General features: G+C 45.9%; 1 protein-coding gene across 1 annotated transcript in view; it reads right to left on the bottom strand.

Moving 5' to 3' along the window:
- The window catches only part of GLI2 (GLI family zinc finger 2), a 315208-nt gene extending 313054 nt beyond the window's left edge, over positions 1-2154 (bottom strand). Inside the window, exon 1 of the mRNA XM_063934031.1 lies at positions 1724-2154. The gene's annotated coding sequence lies outside the window, so the exon portion shown is untranslated. The remainder of the gene's footprint in view (positions 1-1723) is intronic.
- Positions 2155-26700: the final 24546 nt, after the last annotated feature.

A 26700-nucleotide genomic window follows, 5' to 3' on the forward strand; every position in this document is an offset into this window, starting at 1 on the left:
GATGTTAACTGTATCGTTGAGCTGCATGTTCTGGGAGTGCGGTGGATGACGTCGCTGAACAATATCGTTTATCAATGTCGTTCAGTGTGTATGCACTGGCGATCTCCCCTAATTAGCAATCAGCGATATAGCGCTGATTGCTAACTAGGGGAAATCGCCAGTGCATAGTGTGTACCCGGCTTTATAAATCTAAACACTGTCCAGCACTGTGCTGCCTTACATAGGAGTGAGAACAATTATAATAATGAAAAAATATATATATATTATTCGGTTGTTTGAGAATTATACTTTCAAAGTAAAACTGTAAAAATGCAAAAATGGGACAACTGAATGGAAAATAAATTTAATAGACTGAGATGAAAACAGCAAAAATGTGTTTTAATTTTAACAAGTTATCTAGACCAATCTTTATATGGTTTCTTGCCCAAGAGCAGTTTATGTGGGATGCAGTGACCCTGCTGATGCCCATTATAGATATATTTTGACCTATATTTTAGAATATCTGAATTTTGGCATATTACATGTGTTTTACAAATGTGTCTGTAGTCTCTTGAAGACTGTGGGCTGCTATGTACTCTGCAGCTATTGCATCCATCCTGTTTTTACTACCAGATTGTGCAGGATTAAGTCTAAAACAAACTTTCCTTACAAGCTTCCAAGCCCTGCACAAAACGTCAGTTAAAGCGATTGCTTTAATGCAAACAGATTGGTGTCATTTCCTTTATGTAGAATTACTTAGATGTATTATTATTGTTGCAGAAAATGACTGTTTGCATTTGGGAATATTTGTTGGGATTTTAGGAGCTGCTGCTAAATAGTTAATATTTCTGCAGACTTCTGAGGCTGGGAAGTTTGATTGTCCCTATTCAGTATTCCTCCTCACCCTGTATGACTTCCAGCTGCCTAACATGTGGCCTCCTCACTCTGCTTTTATGTTATGTTTACAGCTACAGAGCAATCTCCTCTTTTAAGATAACTGTTAGATGAACTTTTAGCACCTTCTCTGTCCAGGCTATCACCCCATCTGGTACCAGGAACCACTCACCAGGGTCTATCTAGGTTTGTGAAACACTGGTAAGAGTTGTGGCATGTATAGTATATGACTAAAAACTTCAACCATCTCTAAAAGGCAGCACAATGAAGTTCTATGGAGAGAAAGCAGCATTGCCAAAGTGCATCCAACATTCCAGATGAAGTCGGGATTGTGTCAATTGTTTTCAGCAGCCATTGTCTGGTTCTGTCATTGTGTTGTGACCTGACTCTGGCAGAAACAGGGTCATGTGGAAAGTTTTCCGTTGGGTGTATAATGGGGTTCTCATGTCAGACTGTACTGGTGGCGGGTGAAAGTTCCAATTCCCCTGCAGTACAGATGCTGGGGGACATATGACAGGCAGCATAGAGATACCAGCATAGTGTCACCTGCATTCATGCTAGATTCAAGGAGGGCCAAGTAAAACTTTACAGCTCACCCCTGGGTTCCCTGCTGGATATAAGTATAGATAGATAGAGATCGATAGAATGATAGCAGACTCCTCAGCTTCTAGAACCTGGGACAGTAGCAGTAATACAACAATAGTGAGTACCACCAGGCAAAGAAGGACAAGCTCTCAATATATAGGGGCACAGAAGTTGGATACATGAGGTTAAGAGCGCATTATACAGGGGATATATTTGTACAATGAGTTATGGTGAACTTGGAGTATAGTGTACATGGGGTACTTACCTCTGGGTGCAAGTGGCTCTGGCCAAATACAACTTCAGATTGGAATCAATTCTTCCACAGAGCCAATATCCAGCGGGCATGCGGTGACCCCCGGGGTGGTAAGTCCAACTCAGGAGGAGAGGGTTCTGGAGGGCTCCATAGACACAGCTGTCCCCCACCGCCTACACGGCCAAGAGTAGCAAGGACCCAGATCTGCTATCCATCACCCGATTTGTCTTGGTGGTCCAGGAACGCACAGCCGGAATCACACAGCCGTGGCTGGTACCTGGAGGGGTGGGGATACGGGGGGTGGCGTACTCGAAGCTGTACAGGGATACCGGGGAAGACGCAGCCCGAAGTCCCGGAGAAGTTGGATGCTGGATAAAGTTTGGAGTCCTCCTCCTCCTCCCCCTGTGTCACACTCCCCTCTCGCTGCTGCTGGAGTCAGATGATCTGAGCCCATTACTTCAGTCTTGAATGATCTGTTTTCAATCTCCCCCTCCTCCCCCTCAGTGCACCTCCCCCAGCCCTTGCTGCCTCCCCCCGGTTACTGCGACCATTTGCTGCTGCAGCTGGGAAGTGGGGCTTATTAACAAAAGCTGGCACTTACTGTGTGCAGACACTGAGGGGTTAACGCTTAATAACGAAGGATCCCGGATGAGGTAGATTGGGTTTTTGCAGAGTAGGTTATTGCTGGGTCTTTTACTCTTAGGACATACAGTAGATGGGGTTAGCAGTGACTTAAATCAGCTTCCAGACCAGAAAACGGTATTCGGACTCTGGGTCGACACCAATTAGGTCGACACTCATTGGTTGACAATGGATAGGTAGACACTAGAAAAAGGTTGACGTGGTCATTACGTCGACATGAATGAGGTTGACATGCAAAAAGGTCGACATGAGGTTTTACATTTTTTTATTTTGCCTTTTTCATACTTTACCATCCACGTGGACTACAATTGGGAACCGTAACCTGTGCCGAGCGCAGCGGTGCCTCGCCATGCACTAATTGGGGTTCCAGGTCACTTGACGAAGAAAACAATACCAAAAAAACATAAAAAACTCATGTCGGCCTTGTTCATGTCGGCCGTGTCGACCTATCTCTAGTGTCAACATAGCCACTGTCGACCAATGAGGGTCAACCTAATTGGTGTCGACCCTGAGTCCCCTCCCACCAGAAACAATGTTGTAATTTTTTTTTCTTAAATAAGTCCGCTGAACAATCTGTTGTCAGTAGCGTACAGTACACTTCTACTGATCCTTGTTTACAGGGCAGTGTGATTTATAGACTTCCGCAGAGTATAGATATCATGTTTCGTAGAATTGTGGAGTCTGAATGTAGGTGTGCACAGAATGTGGCAGAAGAGTTTTCTTAACTCACCTGTCCCACAAGTACTGAGAGACACAGGTTAACAGATTTACTCAACGGTCGATTTTCATCTGTTTTTAAAATGATGAAAATTGATCTACTATAAATCGATGTTGCGTTATCAGGGAAAAAACACACATTTGCTAACATGATATTTTTCAATTAATTTTTTTATGTTTGTAAATGTGTTTTAGCCCTGGAAACACAACACTGATTTAGAGTGATTTGAAATTGATGAAAATTGATCTTTGGTAAATATACCTGACAGAGTATAGCAGGGCTCGTCAAATACCGGAAACCAGATCGCCATTGCCCCTAGATTTTGCTGTCTGGCTACCATCCTCGTCAGCCACAGCGGAAATATGTGAACGTGCCTGTATTGTAGCGGCCATTTTATGCATGTGCTGAGTGTCCATCCCGGCTTGTGCTGAATTCTGTGCATGTCCGTCCCAGCTTGTGCTGACTCCTCCTGCCCGTCCCAGCCTGCACTGCCGGATATGACACAGTGACAGTGGCGCACCCAGGGGGGGTTTCCGAGCACCCAGAAACCCCCCTCCACTAAAAAAAAAAAAAATTTTTTTTTTTTTTTTTTTTTTAGCTGCATGAGTATTATTAATGACTGTCTAGCGTCCTCTGCAGCCTGCTGTCTTCCTGGTGGCACTTGTAAGTTTGTAAGTGCAATAAAAGTTTACTTTATTTTAATTATAGTACATATATATCCATGTGCATACATATATACACATGTATATTCACACACACACACACACATGATATATGTATGCATGTTTAATATGCTATGTGTATGTGTATATGTATGTATGTGTATATGTATGTATGTGTGTGTATATATATACACATATATATACACACATTATATATATATATACACACACACACACTAGTTTTACGGACCCGGCATATACTGGGTCACCTCAGTCCCCACCCCCGTGATTGGCTCCGCCCAGTTCTGGAAACCCCCCCATGCAAATCCTGCGTTTGCCACTGAGTGAAGCCCGACTGGATTAGTAACATCAGTGCTGGGCTTCATTATGTACAATATTTAACTAGTTAAAAAAAATGTAAAAAAATTGTGTGGGGTCCACCCCTCCTGAATATAATCAGCCCCGGGCTCTTTGAGCCAATCCTGGTTATTAAAATATCGGGGGGGGGAAAGTGTAGGGGTTCCCAGTATTTTAAAAACCAGCACCGGGCTTTTGAAACTGTCCTGGTTCCAAAAGTATGGAGAAAAAAAGGATACAGGGGTCCCCCATATTTTTTTAACCAGCATCGGGCTCCACTAGTCCAGAAGCTAATGCCACAGCCGGGCAGTGCTGCAAGTATGGCGGTACGGGGCGGTACGGTGTACCGGTAAGAAATTCCCAGCCAGTACGCCGTACCGCCGGGCCGTCCACCATACCTGCATCCCGCTGGCGTCTTTGTGAGGGGAGGAGAGCGCAGCGCCTCTCCTACCCCTCAATACTCTGTGATGTCCGGTCTCCGCTCCAGTGGCTGCAGCGGTGGGGGGTGATTTTCAATAAGGCACCGGTTTACTAGCCAATCAGAGCTTGCAGACCGGCAGCCGCGGCTCTTGATTGGCTGCCGGTCCGTGAGCTCTGATTGGCTAACGAGCTGGCGCCTCATTTGAGATACCCGCCGCCGGAGACCTCACCGGACTTCACGAGCATTGAGGGGCAGGAGAGGCGCGCGCTGCGCTCTCCTCACCTCACATGGCATGGGAAACAAAAGAGGCAAAGGTGAGCAGGGGGGTGGGGCACAGTGGGGTAATGTATTTCTGGCACAGTGGGGCAATGTATTTCTTGCACAGTGGGGCAATATCTATCTGGCACAGTGGGGCAATGTATTTCTGACACAGTGGGGCAATGTATATCTGGCACAGTGGGGCAATGTATTTCTGGCACAGTGGGCCATTGTATATCTGGCACTGTGGGGGCAATGTATATCTGGCACAGTGGAGGCAATGTATATCTGGCACAGTGGGGGCAATGTATATCGGGCACAGTGGGGGCAATGTATATCTGGCACAGTGGGGGCAATGTAATATCTGGCACTGTGGGGGCAATGTACATCTGGCACAGTGGGGGCATTTGTGTATCTGGCATTGTGGGGGCTTTTGTGTATCTGGCACTATTGGGGTCATATGTGTATCTGGCCCCAGCATATGTGTATCACGCCCCCATTTTCATTGGTCACGCCCCATGTGGCATTTGGCCACACCCATTTTTTGGCACGCGCACACAGTACCTATACAACATTTTTTCTACTTGCACCACTGCAGCCGGGAAACACATTTATACAGGTCCATGGGACCGTGGCATTACCCCCCTTCCCCGACTAGTCACTCCTAGCCGGGGTTCCCTGGGGGAGTGGGGACATCCCCCATAAAGGATTCCCCACCCCCCTTCAGGCACCCAAGGGCCGGGGATGAAGCCCGAAGCTGTCCCCAACATCTCTGATTGGTGGGTGCCGGGCTGATAGCCATTAAGCGTAAAAATAAGAAATAATATTGGAGCTAATTCACCTACCTGTATAGTTTTGGATTGTGGGAGTAAACCGGAGCACCCAGGGGAAATTCACGCAAGCACAGGGAGAATAGACAAACTCCACACAGTTTAGGCCATAGTGGGAATTAAACACATGACCTCAGTGCTGTGAGGCATATGAATATACAGTATGGGGTCTGATTGTGAGTCATACGGAATTCCACAAATGGATGCATATAGCAATTTTTAGCAAACAGTACATGCACCGCACCATGCCTATGGACCTTGACAGAGAGCTTTGCTATTATGATTTGTGCGTATGCCGTTTGGATTTATATATTTATATTTTGTATCCAGCATGTGGTAGGTGTATGTGCCAATACTATTAATGACAATTGTGACCATATGGAATAATAGTGAGAAGTGCAACTACAAGCATGAAGCTTTTCAAATACATTAGTATAAGGTAGTAAATGTGGCTGCCATGGCTGTCCACATTTGCTGACACTTTGCTTGTTTCTCAAAATCAGGAGAAATGCAGACAGGCACTTATCCATCATGTAATACCATCAGGGAGGCATCTGATTGGCTCTAAATTTAGTCTGCAGCAGGACAGCAACCCCAAATATATAGCCAATGTCATTAAAGAACTATATTCAGCATAAAGAAGAACAAGGAGTCCTGGAAGTGATGTTATAAACCCTGATCTCAACATAATTGAGCTTGGGATTATATGAAGGATTTTAGCAAGCCTACATCCACAGAAGATCTGTGGTTAGCTCACCAAGATGTTTGGAACAAACTCCCTGACAAGTTCCTTCAAAAGCTGTGTGCAAGTGTACCTAGAAGAATTGATGCTGTTTTGCAGGCAAAGGGCGGGCACACCAAATTTTGATTTGAATTAGTTTTATCTTCTGTTCATTCCCTATGTATTTTAATTGATGAAAATAAACAATTTTATATATATATATATATATATATATATATGAGAACCGAACCCATCCGGACTTCACTACCCGAGCCCGAATCCGAGCCCGGCTCGGGTTTTCCCGCCTGACTCGGAAACCAGAACGAGACAAAACCTCATCATCCTGCTGTCGGATTCTCACAGGTTTTGGATTCCATAAGGAGCTGCGCGTTGCCGCCATTTTCACTCCGGCATTGGAGAGTGTAACGAGAGGACGTGTCTCCGTCCTCAGTGTCTGTGCGTGAGGGAAAGTGCGGTGGTGATTCCAGTGCTGTCTTTTGGTGCTCAGTCCAGTGTAGTGTCTTATGCTGCATCAGTTCAGTCACAGTGGTGATGTCATCTGCTGCCATATGTCCAGTGCTGCTGTACATCTGGCACAGTGGGGGCAATGTACATCTGGCACAGTGCTGCTGCATTTGTGTATCTGGCACTGTGGGGGCTTTTGTGTATCTGGCACTATTGGGGTCTTATGTGTATCTGGCCCCCGCATATGTGTATCACGCCCCCGCATATGTGTATCACGCTGCTGTATAAGTCCGGTCCATTGCAGTGGTGCTGTGTTGTCCTGCATCAGTCCAGTGGTGGTGTCCCTGTGCTGCTGTATAAGTCCAGTGGTACTGCCGTATATGTCCAGTGGTAATGCCATATATGTCCAGTGATACTGCCGTATATGTCCAGTGATACTGCTTTATAAGTCCAATGACACTGCCGTATAAATCCAGTGGTAATGGTGTATAAATCCAGTCCAGTGATATTGTCGCATAAGTCCAGTGATACTGCCGTATATGTCCAGTGGTACTGTTATATAAATCCAGTGAAACTGCTGTATATGTCCAGTGGTACTGCCATATAATTCCAGTGATACTGCCGTATATGTCCAGTGGTACTGCCATTTAAATCCAGTGGTGCTGCCGTATAAATCCAGTCCAGTGATACTGCCGTATAAGTCCAGTGGTACTGCCGTTTAAATACAGTGATACTGCCGTATATGTCCAGTGGTGCTGCCATATAATTCCAGTGATACTGCCGTATATGTCCAGTGGTACTGCCGTATAAATCCAGTGGTACTGCCGTATAAATCCAGTCCAGTGATACTGCTGTATAAGCCCAGTGATACTGCCGTATATGTTGAGTTGTACTGCCATATAAATCCAGTGATAATGCGGTATATGTCCAGTGGTACTGCCATATAATTCCAGTGATACTGCCGTATATGTCCAGTGGTACTGGCATATAAATCTAGTCCAGTGGTACTGCCGTATAAATCCAGTGATACTGCCGTATATGTCCAGTGGTGCTGCCATATAAGTTCAGTGGTGCTGTCCTGTGCTGTATATCATTTACTCCAAATAAAGGGGATATTAATATTTAATTCAAATTATTTTAACAGGGTTTGCCCTGTGTGGTGTAGAGGTACGCTCTCCTTTGCTGCATTTTGTTATATATCTACAGAAAAATAATGGAGAACAAAAATTTGGAGGATAACATAGGGAAAGATCAAGAACCACTTCCTCCTACTACTGCTGCTGCTGCTGCTGCTGTTGCTGCTGGAAGTCGATCGTCATCCCAGAGGGGAAGTCAGAAGACCACTTGTACTACTTCAACTAAGCAAATGATTGTCCAACAGTCCTTTGCAAGGAAGATGAAATATGACAGCAGTCATCCTGTTGCAAAGCCAATAACTGAGGCCTTGACAGCTATGTTGGTGTTAGACGTGCATCCGGTATCTGCCATTAGTGCAGTGGGACTGCAGTGCCACTCCTAGATGGACCAGGTGTTTGTGCCACACACTTGTGTCGCTTAGCTTAGTCATACAGCTACCGCATTGCACCTCTTTTAGTTCTTTGCATGATGTGCTGTTTGGGGACTATTTTTTATTAAGTGCCATCCTGTCTGACACTGCAGTGCCACTCCTAGAGGGGCCAGGTGTTTGTGCCGCAAACTTGTGTCGCTTAGCTTAGCCATACAGCTACCTCATTGCACCTCTTTTACTTCTTTGCATGATGTGCTGTTTGGGGACTATTTTTTTTTAAGTGCCATCCTATCTGACACTGCAGTGCCACTCCTAGAGGGGCCAGGTGTTTGTGCCGCACACATGTGTCGCTTAGCTTAGTCATATAGCCACCTTGGTGCAACCTTTTGACCTAAAAACAATTTTGTGAGGTGTGAGGTGTTCAGAATAGACTGGAAATTAGTGGAAATGAATGTTATTGCGGTTAATAACATCGTACAATTAAAATTACCCCCCAAAGTCTGTGATTTTAGCTGTTTTTATGTTTTTTTCAGAAATCAACCAGATCCAAAACCAAAACCAACACAAAAGGGTGGTTTTGGCAAAACCAATCTAGATCCAAAACATGAGCATGGAACCAGAACAAAACCAAAACACAAAACACGAAAAGTGCCCGGCAGACATGACAATGCTATGCTGGTTATTTTGAAGCTCATAAATCGACCTGCCGTAGTCTTCTTTTTTTGGTCACAGCGAGTGGAAGACCTTCGTACATTTCGTCATGGCAAAAGAGATTACGTCAGAGATGTGTGACTGAATTTTGTGTTAAACTTTGAAAAAGCGGAAATGAAACTCATGAAATGTTACGGCAAGCATACGGTGTAGAAACAATTATCTGTGATGCAGTATTTTGATACATTTTAAGATCCTTTGTCACAATGGGTGGGATGTACTAAAATAGTTTTTAAAAAAAAACAGTTTTCAGGGTTTTTAAGGCATTTTAGTGTGTACTTACCTCCATCTGCCGGGTCTCCACCATACAGGGTAACGCCAGTTTTAGCCTATGGGGCTTCTTCCACAATGTGATGTGGAGAGGGTTCCATCACATAACCCTCCCAGCATTCCCCATGGCCGCCTCTGGTCTGCACATGCGCAGATGTCATAGACCCGGAAGTGTCGTATTGCAAAGTACAGCTCTAATTGCAAGAGCTGTCCTTTGCAACACTAATCGTATATGTTAGTACGTATGCAATTAGTGTCGGCGTGATGTGTGGCAGTATGTACAACCCATCCAATAAGCTTAACCCATTCAAATGAGATGCCAAGAGAATCCAAAAGTTCATGTAAAGTTAACCTGTCATTTTGCAACATGTCTGCAGCTTTGGCAATGTTGACATCTATAACCACGATGGATAGTCTCCCAGAACATGCTTTGTCATTCGCTCACGTATTACTCTGTTTAAAGTACTTCCAACACTGAAATACTGCATCACAGCTAATTGTTTCTCCACCTCAAAAGCTGACACCAGCTATAATTAAATTAAAACAGGTGATCACTAAAAGATGAATTAAAAAATGAATCTAATAAACAAAAAGCACTAATCTACGGCACTCACTGTTCCTAGATTTGGGGTGCAACACAGTTTGTGACCACATTGTTTAAATAGAAATCATAGATGCTCTGCACGCACTAAATTAACTATTAACCATTAAGCCTGCAACCCTCAGGAGAATACCAAAAGTTTAACACTAACGTGATAGCTATTTTTACTGTATTGTAATTTTATGAGTAATAGAGTAGGTCCTGCAGTATAGTGGGGTCCCTTGTCGGGGGCTGCAGGCTTAGATGCGTTGATCAATACATGAACTTTAAAACTCCATTATTGATAGCTAATTAATACCGCTTTCACATCGCAAACCTAGGTCGGACCCAGCTTTTGAACCTGGGTCCAACCCGGTTCTGAGCAGATTCAGCCCCTTTCACATTGCAGTTTCAACCCGGGTTATTCCCAGATAATTCCCGGGTTGGTGCCTTCCATACACCCTGAACCTGGGTCACCCATGTTAAACACTGTGATGTGATTTAAAATGGACTTTTCTGGCTCACATTGATGAGGTTTGAAAGGAAATAAAAGGAGGGGCTGGGGACTGCTCTGAGCAGACACATACACAGTCAATCAGCAACTTTTTCTGAGACCCGGATTGAATATCCTGGGTCAGAGGCTTTCACACTGCACACCAACTCGGGTCCGACCTGTGCTAAACCCTCCTTTTTAACCCGGGTTGAAATGCAGGGTTGCTCGACCCAGGTTATTCACTTTGGTGCTTTCACACTGCACCTCGACTCTGCAACAACCCGGTAATAACCCTGGTTATTTTGGCGATGTGATAGGGGTATTATACCCCTTTCAGACCACCACCTCTGAACACGGGTTATTGGCACATGAGCGCGCATAACCTGTGTTCAGGTGCGGTCTGAAAGGTGCAAGGGTTGAAATACTGGGTCGACCCAGTATTTCAACCCTGGTCGCGAGCAGGGTTGAATTCATGTTCAACCCGGCTCACTGCGCGGTGTGAGCGAGAGCCGGGTCGATGCGACCAATTTCCCATTCACTCTCTGTGATCTCCAAGCGCCGCCCCCACCGCATCACGGGCGACATCACCAATCCGCCCAAAAGGAGGTGTGGCCTCTGCTAAGGGGGCGTGACATTGGTGAAGGGGTTATGGCTATGTGGCACTGCCGCAATCGCGAGCCATGTTTCCGTCACAGTGGGGGCATGGCCAGCACTCTGTGAGCTGCTGGTAAGGCCCCAGTCCCTCTTGTCTCTGTGAATAGCCGCTGTGCGCCCAGCGACTATTCACCACTGCTGTGCTAGGCAGAGCAGTGACTCACAGGAGCCTCCCAACTCCCCACCACCTCCACCGCGGGACACTGCTGGCCACGGGTGGGACAGTCTTAAAAAAATGGGACTGTCCCGTGAAAATCGGGACAGTTGGGAGGTATGCAATAGGAGTGTTTGTTCTGAGAGCCAATCAGGTGTTGCAATGCCACAAAATGGATCCAATAAGGTGTTAGCATTAGTAAGCTCACATTTGTTGCTACCAGAATTGATAGTAAAACATCTTTGATTATCACTAAGTTGGTCACTGTTTTATTTCTTAAATTATATTTTATTGCAAAACTTCATACGAGACCATACAGAATATGTAAAGTAGCACACAGAAATCCAGGAGCAATATAAAACATATAACCTGGACCGCAAAAGAAGCAATGCCATTTTAACAAATAGTAAAAACACCACAAAATAAAGAGCCATATGACACAAAAAGAAAAGAAGGGAAAGATTAGAGGAGGGAATTGGAAACAGAGAAGAAGAGTAAAAAGAGAAAAGAGAAGAGCAGGAAAAGGAAGAGAAAGAGGAAGAAAAAGAAAGGAAGGGACCACCGAGCCAAAACATACCTGTAACAGAGTTGGGCTTGTGAAAGGGTCTACTAAATCAGATATAAGTCTCATTCTGACCGCACAAAACCCCTTAAGTCCCGGGGGACGGGGTGGGGTCGGCAAAGCTGGCAAACCACGGGGACCAAATCTTATCAAATTTGTCAATGGTGTCATGTAAGGCATGAGTAATTCTTTCCATAGAAACAATGAACCATATCTTAGATAGCACCATTTGCATATGAGGGTGAGAAGGTTGTTTCCAGTTGGAGGCCAGGGCGCCTCTAGCGCCATGTAGAATATGAAGAGCTCATTTATTTGAGGGAAGAGGAAGACCCTCTATTGGGTACCCCAACAACGCTGACCATGGGCTAAGGGTGATTGGAAAGTGGAATATCTTGCTTAAAAGCGACTCAATTCCAGTCCAACAATGACGAATCTCGTGGCAATTCCACCATATATGGCAAAAATCTCCCCTAGAACCACAATTACACCAGCAGAGGGGAGACGAGGTTGGATAGATTTTATTGAGCCTGGCGGGGACAAGGTACCATCTCATATAGATTTTGTATGAATTTTCTTTGATAAGGGAAGAAATGGAGGAATGAGCTACATTATGTCTAATGGTCTGCCATGCTTCTCTATCTGGTGGAGGGCCAAGGTCTCTCTCCCAGCGACTTTCATGAGGGAGGAGGAGGTCAGGGCCCGCTAGATATAGCATACAGTATAAAATAGAAATAATGCCCTTACGGAGAGGGGAGTGATAGCAAATCCTCTCAAATGGTGTAAACTTTCTAAAAACGGCAGCTTTAGGCAGTGAGCTTAGAAAGGATCGTAGCTGGAAATATAAAAAAAAAGTCTAGGATGGAGGATATGGAATTTCTGAGAGAGGATTGCAAGGGGGGACCAGGTATTACCCTCAATAAGATCTATGACAAATCTAGGATGGGTGGGAGTCTGGTACCAGGAGTGTGAGAGTGCCGAAGTGGACCCTGGAGGGAAGATGGGGTTGTCCAATAGAGGAGTGAGGGGCGAGGGAAAGGTAGTAAGACCAAATTGGCGTGCACTTTGGAGCCGGACGGAGCGAGTAAGAGCCGTAACCGGGTTAGAGATGTGGCAGTCCTTAGATGAGATATGGGGTAATAGAACGGGAATAAGTGAGGAGAGATTAGAATTATCCAGCTCTATTTGTACCCAAGGGATACTGTGGGGGAATGCAAACCAGATGAGGGCCTGGCTCAAATGAGCAGCCAGGTAGTACTTCTGCAGGTCAGGTAAACGTCTGCCGCCTCTGAGCGGGCTTCTGGCTAAAATAAAAAGTTTTTTTTTTAAAAAGTCTAAGATGTTTATCCATCCAAATAAATGTACTTACTTCTTTCTGCAAGCCACGCAGGTCCGCCATTGGGATACGAACCGGGATGGTCTGCATAAGATATATAATTCTTGGTAATATGTTCATTTTGACCGCAGCCATTCTACCAAACCAAGAAATGATTTGCTTTCTCCAAACCCTAAGGTCTGAAACTATTGAGGAAAATAAGGTGGGAAAATGTTCTTTATATGGGATCTGTGATGAAGACGCCAAGATACCGGAGTGTCTTTTGGCACCATGTGAAGTTAAAGTTACTGGCTAATATAGATTTGGCAGTAGGTGATAAGTGCAATGGCAGAGTCTCCGACTTAAATTGTCATTCCGAGTTGATCGCTCGCTAGCAGTTTTTAGCAGCCGGTGCAAACGCATTGTCGCCACCCACTGGGTAGTGTATTTTCGCTTTGCAGAAGTGCGAACGCTTGTGCAGCAGAGCGCCTGCAAAATCTTTTTGTGCAAAACAAAACCAGCCCTGTAGTTACTCTTCATGTGCGTTGATTCTAACGACGGAGGGACGGCTTTTGACGTCACACACCCTCCCAGCGAACGCCTAGCCACGCCTGTGTTTTCCCCGACACGCCTGCGTTTTTCTAAGCAGTCCCTGAAAATGGTCAGTTGACACCCAGAAACGCCCACTTCATGTCAATCTTCCTACGTTCGGCCGTGCGACAGGAATGTTCGTTAGACTCTGTGCAAACCCACGATGCTCATTGTACCTGTACGACGCGCCTGCGCATTGCAGTGAATATGCATGCGCAGAAATGCAGATTTTTAGCCTGATTGCTGCACTGCGAACAACGGCAGCTAGCGATCAACTCGGAATGACCCCCTTAGTGTAGTTAATTTTATAACCAGAAAGGGATGAATATGAAGAAAGGACACGGAAGAGATTATGAATCGAAGTAAGGGGAGAGGAAAGAGTTAGCAGTACATCGTCCACAAATAAAGATAATCTGTAGTCCACCTCCCCGACCAGTATCCCCTTAATATCCGGGTCCAGTCGGATCGATTGAGCTAAAGGCTCAATGGTCAGAGCAAAGATTAAAGGGCATAAAGGGCAACCCTGTCTGGTACCGTTTTGTATAGTAACACAGTCGGAAGTCCCTACCATTCACTCGTACCCTGGCCGAGGGATTAGAATACAGCGCCTGGATTCCAGATAGTAGGCTTCCTCCTAGGCCAAAACGGCATAGAGTAGCAAACATAAAAGGCCAGAGAATTCTGTCAAATGCCTTCTCGGCATCTAAGGAGATTAAGAACAGAGGGCAATTTACCTTTATTTATGGCATGAACCAAATTAATGGTGCGCCTTGTATTGTCTCTCACCTGTCGGCCCGGGATGAAGCCCACCTGGTCGGCGTGGATTAAACTGGGCAGGACACTGTTCAACCTCACAGCCAATACCTTAGAAAAAAGTTTATTATCATTATTCAGAAGGGAAATTGGTCTGCAGCTTGAACAGTGGTTGGGGTCCTTACCCTCCTTGGGGATTAAGATAATACATGCTTCCAGGGTTCGGGAGGAGGGAGGGACACCTTTAAAAAAAACCTTAAATAATTTACATAAATGAGGAAACAAAATAGAATTACATTTCTTGTAATACCCAAGAGAGAGGCCATCAGGGCTGGGAGCCTTACCAGGATTTTGCGTTATTAGTACATTTTCTAATTCCTCTATGGTGATATCCGCACTTAATTTAGTGACCGTAGGGAGGTAAAGTTTAGAGAGATGGCATTTGGAGGGGAAGGAATCAATATCACTAAGCAGGGAAGGTGACGCAGGGAAAGAACCCCTTTGTAATCTTTTTGGGTTCATGGATCAAGACCCCCCGAGTATTTTTAATTGATAGAATATTTTTGGAGGATAATTTAGCCCGCAATTTCCATTCCAAAAATGTATCCGCCTAGTCACCCCTCTCATAATATGATTAGTTGAGGCGTCTGAGATTATACTCCGTTTTATGCGATAACAGAACATTAAGTTCCCCCCTAGCCTAGATAAGCCATTCAAAATCAGCCAGTGACAATGAGGTTGCCTCAAGTCAGAACACCTGCTCAGTCAGTGCATTGATAGCCTGAGTACGGTTTTTCCGTAGTCTGGAGGTATTTGGCTAAGGTGGCTACGAATTACAGCTTTATGGGCCTCCCATAATGTCGAGTCACTCACCTCTGGTGACGTGTTAATAGAGAAGTACTCCTCCAACAACTGGGACACAAGAGTACATGTCTCCTTGGATTGTAACACAGAGTCGTTTAGACACCAGGAGGGGGAAGCGGAGAGGGAATCAATACCAGACAAAAGCAGGGTCACCGGGGCATGGTCGGATAAAGTGATAGGATGAATAGTAACATCTAAAAGTTTAGAGGAGAGGTTTTGATCCAAAAAAATCAGATCTAATCTCATGTAAACATGGTGGACATGTGAAAAGAAAGTGTAATCCTTGGCTAGGGGGTCATATACGCGCCAAGAGTCAAAAAGTAGATGGCTTTGTGAAGTGAAGGCCTCTGGTGTTGCGATTACTGGAGGGAGCCAAAGAGGCAGGGAGGTGGTGGGATCGATCAAATTTGGGATGGAGTATGGTGTTAAAGTCCCCAGCCATAACCATGGCCCCTTTACGATAATGAATGATTTTAGCATTCAACATAGCAAAGAAGGAGGCCTGGTCAATATTGGCGGCATAGACGTTAACTAAGGTCACCGGGACCCGGTTCAAGGAGCCGGTAACAATAAGGAATCTGCCCCATTTATCCCTGACAGTGGACTGCACCTCTAAACTTAAATGTGAGGACACCAGGATTGCTACTCCTCTCTTTTTGTGGGTGACATCGCAAGCATGGATAACCGTGGGGAATTTTTTAGATGAAAGGCTAGGATGAGAGGTACCCTTGAAGTGAGTTTCCTGTAGAAACAATATATCCCCCTTCACCTGTTGGAGAAACATGTAAAGTTTAGTTCGCTTCTGCAGGCTATTTAAACCTTTAACATTGTATGTAATCAACTTCACCGGCATTTGGGGAATGGTAGAAACAATATAAAGAACCAACTGAAGATATTCCTAGACCGTAGCTCGGTGGACCCTTTTGGAAAAGATGGAGAACAAGAAGAGAAAAAGAATAAACAAAAGGCAACAGAGGAAGAGAGGGGAAAGAGCAGCGGAAAAAAAGAAAGCAGAGAGAAGAAGAAAGGCAAAATAAACAGGGACTCCAAGCCCTAATGGTGGAAGTCTTCAAATCGGAGCGCCCATTATAGGGCAGGAAGTGAGATGAACCCACAGCTGCTCAGTAAGGGTCCTAATGACCCCAGGGGGTGAGGGACCAACCTTGACAAGGCTGGGCTGGACCTACATGGGCCATACTCAACGGGGCAATGTGACAGATATAACATGACCAAAAAACCTGTCACATTAAGAGGAAGGGGTATGATATATACCCTAACACTGCGCCTTACAACAAATAATAGTAAACCACAATAAACCACTATAGACACTCCTAAAGCAGAGATATATGAGAGACAAAAGTAAGTAAACACCGCCTATGATAAGCAATTCAAGGATGAGCCTGAGGAGCTGGAGAGTTCATCGGGATCGTAGACCACATGTGGTGGGGAGCTCTCTGTGAGAGGGACACTGGGCCTGTCTTGGCATTCGAGTTACTTGAAGCGATTGGATCCACTGGATGGGGTAGGGCGATTTTTGACAGCAAGTGGAGAGCTTCCTCTAGAGATCTGGCCATTAGTTGTCGACCCTCCCAGGTGACGATTAGGGAGAATGGAATGGGAACCCCCATCTGTATCTGACATTATCTCTGAGAACTTGGGTACAACCTCTGAGTTCCGAATGTTTTTTGAAGGTTATGGGAGGGAGATCTTGAAAAATTGCCAACTGAAAGGACTCAAAGGAGCATTTATCCTTGTCTCGAGAGAGAGAGGGCCAAGAATAGATCCGCTCTTTCGTTTTGAAGTAGTGACATCGTAGAACCACATCACGAGGAGGAGCAGAAGCAGAGGGCTTTGAGCGCATGGTTCGATGCACTCTGTCCAGGGTGAGCAATTCAAGAGGAGAATCAGGAAGCAAGTGTTTGAAGAAACGTGTAAAGAAATCCTCAAGTTGCATGGGCTCTACAGACTCAGGCAGATTTTTAATGTGTAAATTGTTCCGCATTGATCTGTTCTCCAAGTCTTCTTGTTGATCTTAGAGGAGGTAAATATCAGCCTGCATATCCGAGACTGACTGTCCCATTGTCTTGTTGATACTGGATAACCTCATCCAATTCTTGTTCAACCTCATGAGTGTGGGATCCAAGGTCTGTGATCTCCTTTTGAAGCCCTGAGACCGCTTTCTGTATTTCTGAGTGAAAAGCGTGTTTAAGGAACTTCCTCTCGGTTAGGATAGAAGCAATGCTGTCTTTCAGTGTGCTGCCAGATGCCTCAATATCCTTGTCCGATTCGGAGAGATGAGCAGAGGGGGCCGTTGAACTCTGTTTCTGAGAGGCGGATTGCATTTTGGAGATAAACGTAGGAAGATTAGCCTGGGAAGCTGATTTACGTGGTTTGGGCATAGTGAGTGCAGTGAAGGGTAGAATAAGGAGATAAATCATATCATATGGATAAGTGGATATAGCAAAGTCAGTAACGTGACATTATGCCAACCCCCTGAGCAGGTCCACGTGAGACTAATGCATATCAAATTTCACATAGTCAGTAGAGGAGGTAGAACACCGGCGTGTACTTGTTGGCAAAAGGGAGGACTACATCTGGCTAGTGGTTTGTTGGGGGGATGGAGGGAGTAAATAAAAGTAGCTGTGGTCGCACGGTTCTGTGTATGGGAGAGTCTGGGTGTAGAACAGCCTGAAGGGAGATTGCTCCTGACAGCTAAGGAACCTCAAGGGCCAAAACTCCCTCGGGAGTACCCTGAAACCCCTGTGTGATGATTTCTTCCGGTGGAGGGTCTGTGCCAGCACAACAGGTAGAGTGAAGGTACCGTGAGCCAGCCCCTCCCAGTGTTCCAGCTGGAAGCAAAGTCCTTGCATGGTAATGGGTATCTGGATGCACCTGCTGCGGCCAGGAGGGTAGGAGGGAAGCACCCCTACATCACACTGGTGATCCGCTCTCTGATGTTATGCTTAAAGCGCCTAATAGTGCAAATAAACTTAAATTACTTTTTAAAAAGTGATGTGTGTGTGTGTGTATATATATATATATATATATATATATATAAATATATGTGTATATATATATATATATATATATATATACTTTTATATATATATATACTTTTATATATATATATATATACTTTTATATATATATATATATTTTATATATAGATATAGATATTGTGGTGAGAGGGCTTGTGTCTCACCACAATTACCCACATTCTGGTGGAATCAGCTCCCTCCAAGCGAGAAGAAAACAAGGCCTGCACATTCTGTAACTGTTGTGGAGATTTATAATGCCAGGCTTTCTGAATTGCACAGCTGCTCCCACTGTTACGTTCCTGATGCTCAGAACTAGAGAGATGTTGTGTAGAGAGTCCAGAGCACCAGGACGTGACGCTGAAATAAGGGATGGTACGGGAATAGCCCCTAGCACCCTACCTCCATTGTTTTACCCGTGTGGTCAGTTCACGCCTGAGTGACTATGGTTTTTTGGGCCCACGGCAGCCGCGTTTGAAGGGCGGATTAGGTCTGCCCAACTCCGATGCCCCCAGGTCTTAGAGTGAGACAAGGCGTGAACCGAGACAGGATAATAACAAGGGGACCTCTAACTAAAGCAAACAGAAAGCTAGGGGCTACTAACTACCCTAAAACTGAATGTATGTGCGGCACGCCGCCAAAGGAAAAGAACAACAAAAGATACCACAGTCCACACCCCCACACGGCACCGCCGCATACCGGGGAGGACAGTGAAAAGCGGAAACCTCCGCAAAAACCACCAATACAAAATTAACACAAGGACTAAGCGGCCTAGGCCGCAACATGCGGCAGAAGCCGCTACTCACGAAACCGGGAGAGTATCCCAACAAGCGAGAACCCCCAGATGATTGCAACAGGTTCACTTGGACAGGAAGGATTCCCAGGACCGGCTTCAGAACTCCAGGACTCAGGAGCACAGGGAGCAAGATCGACCAGATACAGCTGACCAGGAACAGACGTTGCAAGGCAGGAACAGCATACAGGAAGCTATCACCGGCGAGGCTGCAGTGTGCTGGCTCCCATAAAAAGACCCTGCTGGCCAATGACAGGAGGGCCAGCAAGACCAGCCCCCAGACCCTAATTACTAGTTGCCGTGCAGCTGCCCTGCTGCACGAACAACTAATCATTCTTATCTGGCAACGGGGAACGCGGTCCGCCAATGGCGTCCCCGTTGCTATGGACCCAGCGGCTGAGGACGCCCGGCGTCCTAGCGTTGCCAGGGACCCGGCGGCTACAGTACGCACGGCGTCCTGGTGTTGCTAGGCGCCGTGTGGGCAGGGAGGGAGGTGCGGCGGCCGTGAGCGTCGCTCGGAAGCAGACCGAGCGGCGCCGCGGACCGCGGCACCTAACAGTACTCCCCCCTTGAGGAGGGGTTAAAGAACCCCTAAAGCCGGGTTTCTGAGGAAATTCCTGAAAGAATAATCTCTTACATTTAGGGGCATGTAAATTGTTATCCAGGACCCAAGACCTTTCTTCCAGGCCATAGCCTTTCCAGTGAACCAAAAAATAAAGCCGGCCCAAGAAACTTTGGAATCTAAAACCTTCTCCACCAAGAACTCTTGTTGCCCCTGAACATCCACCAGAGGTCTACCCAGGGAAGTCTTCCAAGGGAATCTCCTGGAAGAAAAATACTGCTTCAGAAGGGAACAGTGAAAAGTATTGCCAATTTTGAGTGATTTAGGCAAGCGTAGCCGAAAAGCAACTGGGTTGACTTTCTTAACGATAAGGAATGGTCCAATAAATTTGGGTCCCAATCTAGCCGAGGGTTGTCGGAGCTTGATGTTGCGGGTTGACAACCACACCTTATCTCCCACCTTAAAAGTGCATGGGCGTCGGAACCTATCAGAATTTTTTTTTTCTCGGAAGGCAGCCTTCTTAAGGGCAAGGTGCACCTTTTTCCAAATCATTCTGAGACGGGAAGTTAAGGTCAACGAGGAGGCTGGAAAATGAGGGTAAAAAGAATTGGCTCTAGGATGAAAGCCCAAGACCGAAAAGAATGGGGACTCCTTGGTGGAAGAATGACAAGAGTTATTATAGGCAAACTCGGCCAAAGGAAGAAATTCAGACCAATCATTCTGAAGTTTGGCCGAATATAGCCATAAATACTGTTTTAACGACTGATTAACATGTTCAGTTTGTCCGTTAGACTGTGGATAATACCCAGATGTTAAAGAGAGTTTCATATTTAATGAGGCACAAAAACGTTTCCAGAATCAGGCGATGAATTTCGGTCCCCGATCAGAGACAATACCCCTGGGTAAACCATGGAGCCTGCACACATGGCGGAGAAATAAAACTGCCAACCCTTGAGCAGAGGGTAATCGGAGGAGAGCAATGAAGTGGGCCATCTTACTAAAACGGTCTACTACCACCCAAATGACTCGAAATCCAGCTGAAAGAGGAAGGTCCACCACGAAATCCATGGATATATGTGACCATGGCCTGAGAGGAACGGCTAAAGGCATGAGTTGCCCGACCGGCAACGATCGAGATACCTTGTACTGAGCACAAATCTGACAGGAACGGACAAATTCCCTTACATCTTTAGAAAGATTAGGCCACCACACTGAGCGAGAGATTAACTCCAAGGTCTTAGTGATACCCGGATGACCAGAAACCTTATTATCATGAAACTCAGCTAGAACAGTGCCTCTCAGAAATTCAGGGACGAAGAGACGATCTGCAGGAGTGACTTTGGGAGCCTGCTGCTGAAGCTGGACTAGCTGTGTAAATAAATCCTGTGTGAGGCCAGCCCGGATGACAGACGATGGGACTATGGGGGTAGTAGCCGGGTGATTATTGTGAACCGGAAGAAAACAACGTGACAGGGCATCGGCTTTTGTATTCTTGGAACCGGGCCTGAAGGTGATAATAAACCTGAAACGAGTAAAAAACAGCGCCCAACATGTCTGTCGAGCATTAAGCCGTTTAGCTGACTCAATATACTGCAGGTTCTTGTGGTCAGTAAACACCGTAACGGTAAGCCTTGCTCCTTCCAGCCAGTGCCTCCACTCCTCGAAAGCCCATTTAACTGCCAACAATTCTCGATTACCAACATCATAGTTGGATTCTGCGGAGGAGAATTTTCTGGACATGAAGGCACATGGGTGTAATTCCTGAGACTCCGGGTCTTCCTGAGAAAGGATAGCCCCCACTCCAACCTCTGAGGCATCTACCTCGACAATAAAGGGGAGATCCGGGTTAGGGTGTCTGAGTACTGGAGCTGAGACAAAGGCCTGCTTTAAGGCCAGAAAGGCAGACTTGGCTTCAGGCGACCAATTGGAAGGGTCCGCTCCTTTTTTAGTCAATGCCACAATAGGAGCAACCAAATCTGAGAAGGTATGAATAAAACGCCTATAGTAATTTGCAAACCCTAAAAAGCGCTGAATTGCTTTTAAGTTCGTGGGTTGTGCCCAATTAAGGATGGCCTGGAGTTTTTTTGGTTCCATGAAAAACCCCTTAGGAGAAATAATATACCCCAGGAAGGACACTTCTGTGATGTGGAAATCACATTTCTCCAGTTTGGCGTATAAATGATTTTCCCGTAACTTCTGAAGGACCAGTCGCACATGGGTAATATGTTGTTCAAAAGACTCAGAGTAAATCAAAATGTCATCTAAATAAACGACTACGAACTTTCCTAGAAAGTCGCGAAGGACGTCGTTAATGAGATCTTGAAATACAGCAGGAGCATTAGACAGCCCAAACGGCATCACCAGGTATTCATAATGTCCCGACTGTGTGCTGAAAGTCGTCTTCCACTCATCCCCAGATTTTATTCGGATGAGATTGTAAGCCCCTCTAAGATCGATCTTGGAAAAGATAACGGCAGTCCGGAGCTGATCAAACAGTACTGAAATCAGTGGCATGGGGTAGGTGTTTTTAAAAGAAATTTTATTCAGAGCCCGATAATCAATACATGGTCTGAGCGACCCATCTTTTTTCTCAACAAAAAAGAACCCTGCACTCAATGGAGATTTCGAGGGCCTAATTAAGCCTTTTTTAGGCTCTCCTGTACATAATCATTCATTGCCGTAGTTTCCGGCCCAGACAGGACATATAGTCTCCCCTTAGGCAAAGAGGCACCGGGAACTAAGTCAATAGCGCAGTCATAGGACCGATGAGGAGGCAGAATATCCGCATTACCCTTGGAGAAAACGTCGGCAAAGTCCTGATATTCCAAAGGAATAAGTTCTGGGGTGACTGCCGCAACCCGGACTGGACGGGAAATACATTCCTTAACACAAAAGGGACCCCATCGGGAAATCTCCCCAGACCGCCAATCTATGGTGGGATTATGAAAGGCAAGCCAGGGGTGACCCAAAACTACGGGGACAGCCGGACAATGGGTAAGGTAAAATTCGATTTTCTCCGAATGTAGGGCCCCCACTGTCAGTTGTACTGGAGGTGTGCGGTGAGTGATTACCCCATTAGAAAGCGGACCACCATCCAAGCCGTGCATGGTGATACGTTTATCCAAAGGTATCTGTGGAACGCCCAAAGCCTGAGCCCAACCAAGATCCATGAAATTTCCCGCAGCTCCACTGTCGACGAAGGCCGACACCAACGAACTGAGGCTACCAAAGGAAATTTTTACAGGAACTAATAAGGAATCATTAGAGGAGATCAACTGCAGACCCAAGTGAACCCCCTCACAATTCACTGGGTCAGAGCGTTTCCCTGCTTATTCGGGCAATTACGTGCGATATGTCCCTTGCCACCACAATACAAGCAAAGACCAGAATTTAACCTTCTGGTTCTTTCCTCTGGGGACAGCCGGGAGAGACCCATTTGCATGGGCTCCTCGACGTCCTCAGGGAAAGTATACACACATGGACTAGGCCTGAAACTAGCTCCTCTTTCAGCCCTCCGCTCCCGGAGACGACGATCAATTTTAATAGCAAGCTCCATGAGTTTGTCTAAAGTCTCTGGAGCGGGGTACTGAAGGAGACTGTCTTTAATAACTTCAGACAAACCGAGGCGAAACTGACTGCACAGGGCCGGGTCATTCCAGCCACAGTCGTTCGACCAACGGCGAAACTCGGTACAATACGCCTCTGCTGGATTTTTCCCTTGCTTAAGTGTACGCAGGTGGCTCTCAGCCGACGCTTCTCTATCAGGGTCATCATACAAAAGGCCTAAGGACTTAAAAAAGGCATCTACAGATAGCAAGGCAACATCATCGGCTTTTAGCCCAAAAGCCCAGGTTTGCGAATCGCCTTGTAGTAATGACATCACAATCCCGACCCGTTGAGACTCAGTACCAGAGGATCGGGGCCTTAAACGAAAATAAAGCTTACAAGCTTCCTTGAAATTAAAAAAATCCTTTCGGTTACCTGAAAAACGGTCAGGAAGGTGCATCTTTGGTTCTGGAATCATACTCGGGGAGGCTCGCAAAAGATCTTCCTGCGATCTCACCCGAAGAGTAAGATCCTGAACCATCTGAGTTAGTTCCTGAATCTGGTTGGCAAAAAGCTGGCTGGGATTCGGTCCTAATACTGCCGGATTCATGAGGCCGAATTTCAAGGCCCACCAAAAACAAATAACTCTTAATATTATTCTTTTTTTGTTTTTGTTTTTGGGCCGGTGATAATGTTACCTTCCTGATGCTCAGAACAAGAGAGATGTTGTGTAAAGAGTCCAGAGCACCAGGACGTGACGCTGAAATAAGGGATGGTACGGGAATAGCCCCTTGCACCCTACCTCCATTGTTTTACCCGTGTGGTCAGTTCACGCCTGAGTGACTATGGTTTCTTGGGCCCACGGCAGCCGCGTTTGAAGGGCGGATTAGGTTTGCCCAACTCCGATGCCCCCAGGTCTTAGAGTGAGACAAGGCGTGAACCGAGACAGGATAATAACAAGGGGACCTCTAACTAAAGCAAACAGAAAGCTAGGGGCTACTAACTACCCTAAAACTAAATGTATGTGCGGCACGCCGCCAAAGGAAAAGAACAACAAAAGATTCCACAGTCCACACCCCCACACGGCACCGCCGAGTACCGGGGAGGACAGTGAAAAGCGGAAACCTCCGCAAAAACCACCAATACAAAATTAACACAAGGACTAAGCGGCCTAGGCCGCAACACGCGGCAGAAGCCGCTACTCACGAAACCGGGAGAGTATCCCAACAAGCGAGAACCCCCAGATGATTGCAGCAGGTTCACTTGGACAGGAAGGATTCCCAGGACCGGCTTCAGAAGTCTAGGACTCAGGAGCACAGGGAGCAAGATAGACCAGATACAGCTGACCAGGAACAGACGTTGCAAGGCAGAAACAGCATACAGGAAGCTATCACCGGCGAGGCTGCAGTGTGCTGGCTCCCATAAAAAGACCCTGCTGGCCAATGACAGGAGGGCCAGCAAGACCAGCCCCCAGACCCTAATTACTAGTTGCCGTGCAGCTGCCCTGCTGCACGAACAACTAATCATTCTTATCTGGCAACGGGGAACGCGGTCCGCCAATGGCGTCCCCGTTGATATGGACCCAGCGGCTGAGGACGCCCGGCGTCCTAGCGTTGCCAGGGACCCGGCGGCTACAGTACGCACGGCGTCCTGGCGTTGCTAGGCGCCGGGCGGGCAGGGAGGGAGGTGCGGCGGCTGTGAGCGTCGCTCGGAAGCAGACCGAGCGGCACTGCGGACCGCGGCACCTAACACCCACATCATAAGGATAATTTCCTTACAGGTACAGGTGGTACAGGTAAAAAAGCAGCGATTGTGTTGCTGTGACATCATTGGCCCTGTTACCTACAGGAACCTACCAGTCCACACAGTGCATTTCTGTAAGTCAAGTTTGTAAGTGTTTGGCTCATAAAAGTAAAATCTCCCCAACTAATATCACATTGCACCAGGGAAAACACTCCAGTATGGAAACACTTATACCGTCAAGTGTAATGTTTTATATTTAAGACGTTTTTGTGCTCGGTTTCTCTGTGCTATAATTGTTTTTATAAAGTCTTTGAAATATCTACTTCACTGAGACTGGATTTTTGTCTAGAATTGATATTTTTAGTCACAATGCAATCATGTCCTCAAGATAAAAAGATAAAGGAGAAGTGAAATAATTAAAAGATAAAACAGAAAAAAAATCCAAAACAGAATCTTGAGAAATATGTTTCACAGATTTTCACATGTATCTTGATATTGTAGTTTGACGCAATTTTGTGCTGTGAGTCCACACACGTTGCCATTAACATACTTTCCCACTCACAGTAAATTCATTGGCGTTCAGTAAAATGAGTAATTCAGGGACATGCTGTCCTGAAAATGTTTATTTATTGACTTTTATATAGTGCCAACACATAACTCAGTGCTGTACACAGAGAGCTATTGAACTTCTTACAATCCACTTACTGGTGCACAATCATGAAGATAAAGGACTTCAATAATGATCTGTGCTATCACCTCCCCGTAACTGTCACCACCAAGCAAGCCACAAGTAGGACTGCATGAGAGACGCAAACTAACAGGGTGCATAGTTGAAGGCGGGGAGGGGCTGGAGGCAGGGTTGCAGACATTGGTTATAGTTGAGGACTGGGGGTGTTGGCTTTCCTTCTAGCCATAAGCGCTAATACTTCTAGTTACGGCTCGCCTTTTCCTAGTACTATACACTATTATAATAAATAAATAATAACTATATACTTAATATTGGCCCTCATTCCGAGTTGTTCGCTCGGTATTTTTCATCGCATCGCAGTGAAAATCCGCTTAGTACGCATGCGCAATGTTCGCACTGCGACTGCGCCAAGTAACTTTACTATGAAGATAGTATTTTTACTCACGTCTTTTTCCTCGCTCCGGCGATCGTAATGTGATTGACAGGAAATGGGTGTTACTGGGCGGAAACACGGCGTTTCAGGGGCGTGTGGCTGAAAACGCTACCGTTTCCGAAAAAAACGCAGGAGTGGCCGGAGAAACGGTGGGAGTGCCTGGGCGAACGCTGGGTGTGTTTGTGACGTCAACCAGGAACGACAAGCACTGAAATGATCGCACAGGCAGAGTAAGTCTGGAGCTACTCAGAAACTGCTAAGTAGTTAGTAATCGCATTATTGCGAATACATCGGTCGCAATTTTAAGAAGCTAAGATTCACTCCCAGTAGGCGGCGGCTTAGCGTGTGTAACTCTGCTAAATTCGCCTTGCGACCGATCAACTCGGAATGAGGGCCATTGTCACCATTGTTTTTCTGTTAAACTATATATTTAGGAAATATTAGGTAAAGTTACCTTAAATTGTTATCAAATTATTGCTTATAATAATTATGTTTGGCTGTGCTGATCCTTATTCTCAATAGCCAGTAAAAGCCACATTTCAGGAGCATTGTACTAAAGCTAATGGATATTTACACATTAGCATGTATTATGCTGCAATTCTTTACATGCAAAGTGGAAAAAGTTTTTTTTTACTTACATACTTCCACTGATCATAAAAGTATT

The sequence above is a fragment of the Pseudophryne corroboree genome, chromosome 7 (genome assembly GCF_028390025.1).
Source record: "Pseudophryne corroboree isolate aPseCor3 chromosome 7, aPseCor3.hap2, whole genome shotgun sequence".
NCBI lineage: Eukaryota > Metazoa > Chordata > Amphibia > Anura > Myobatrachidae > Pseudophryne > Pseudophryne corroboree.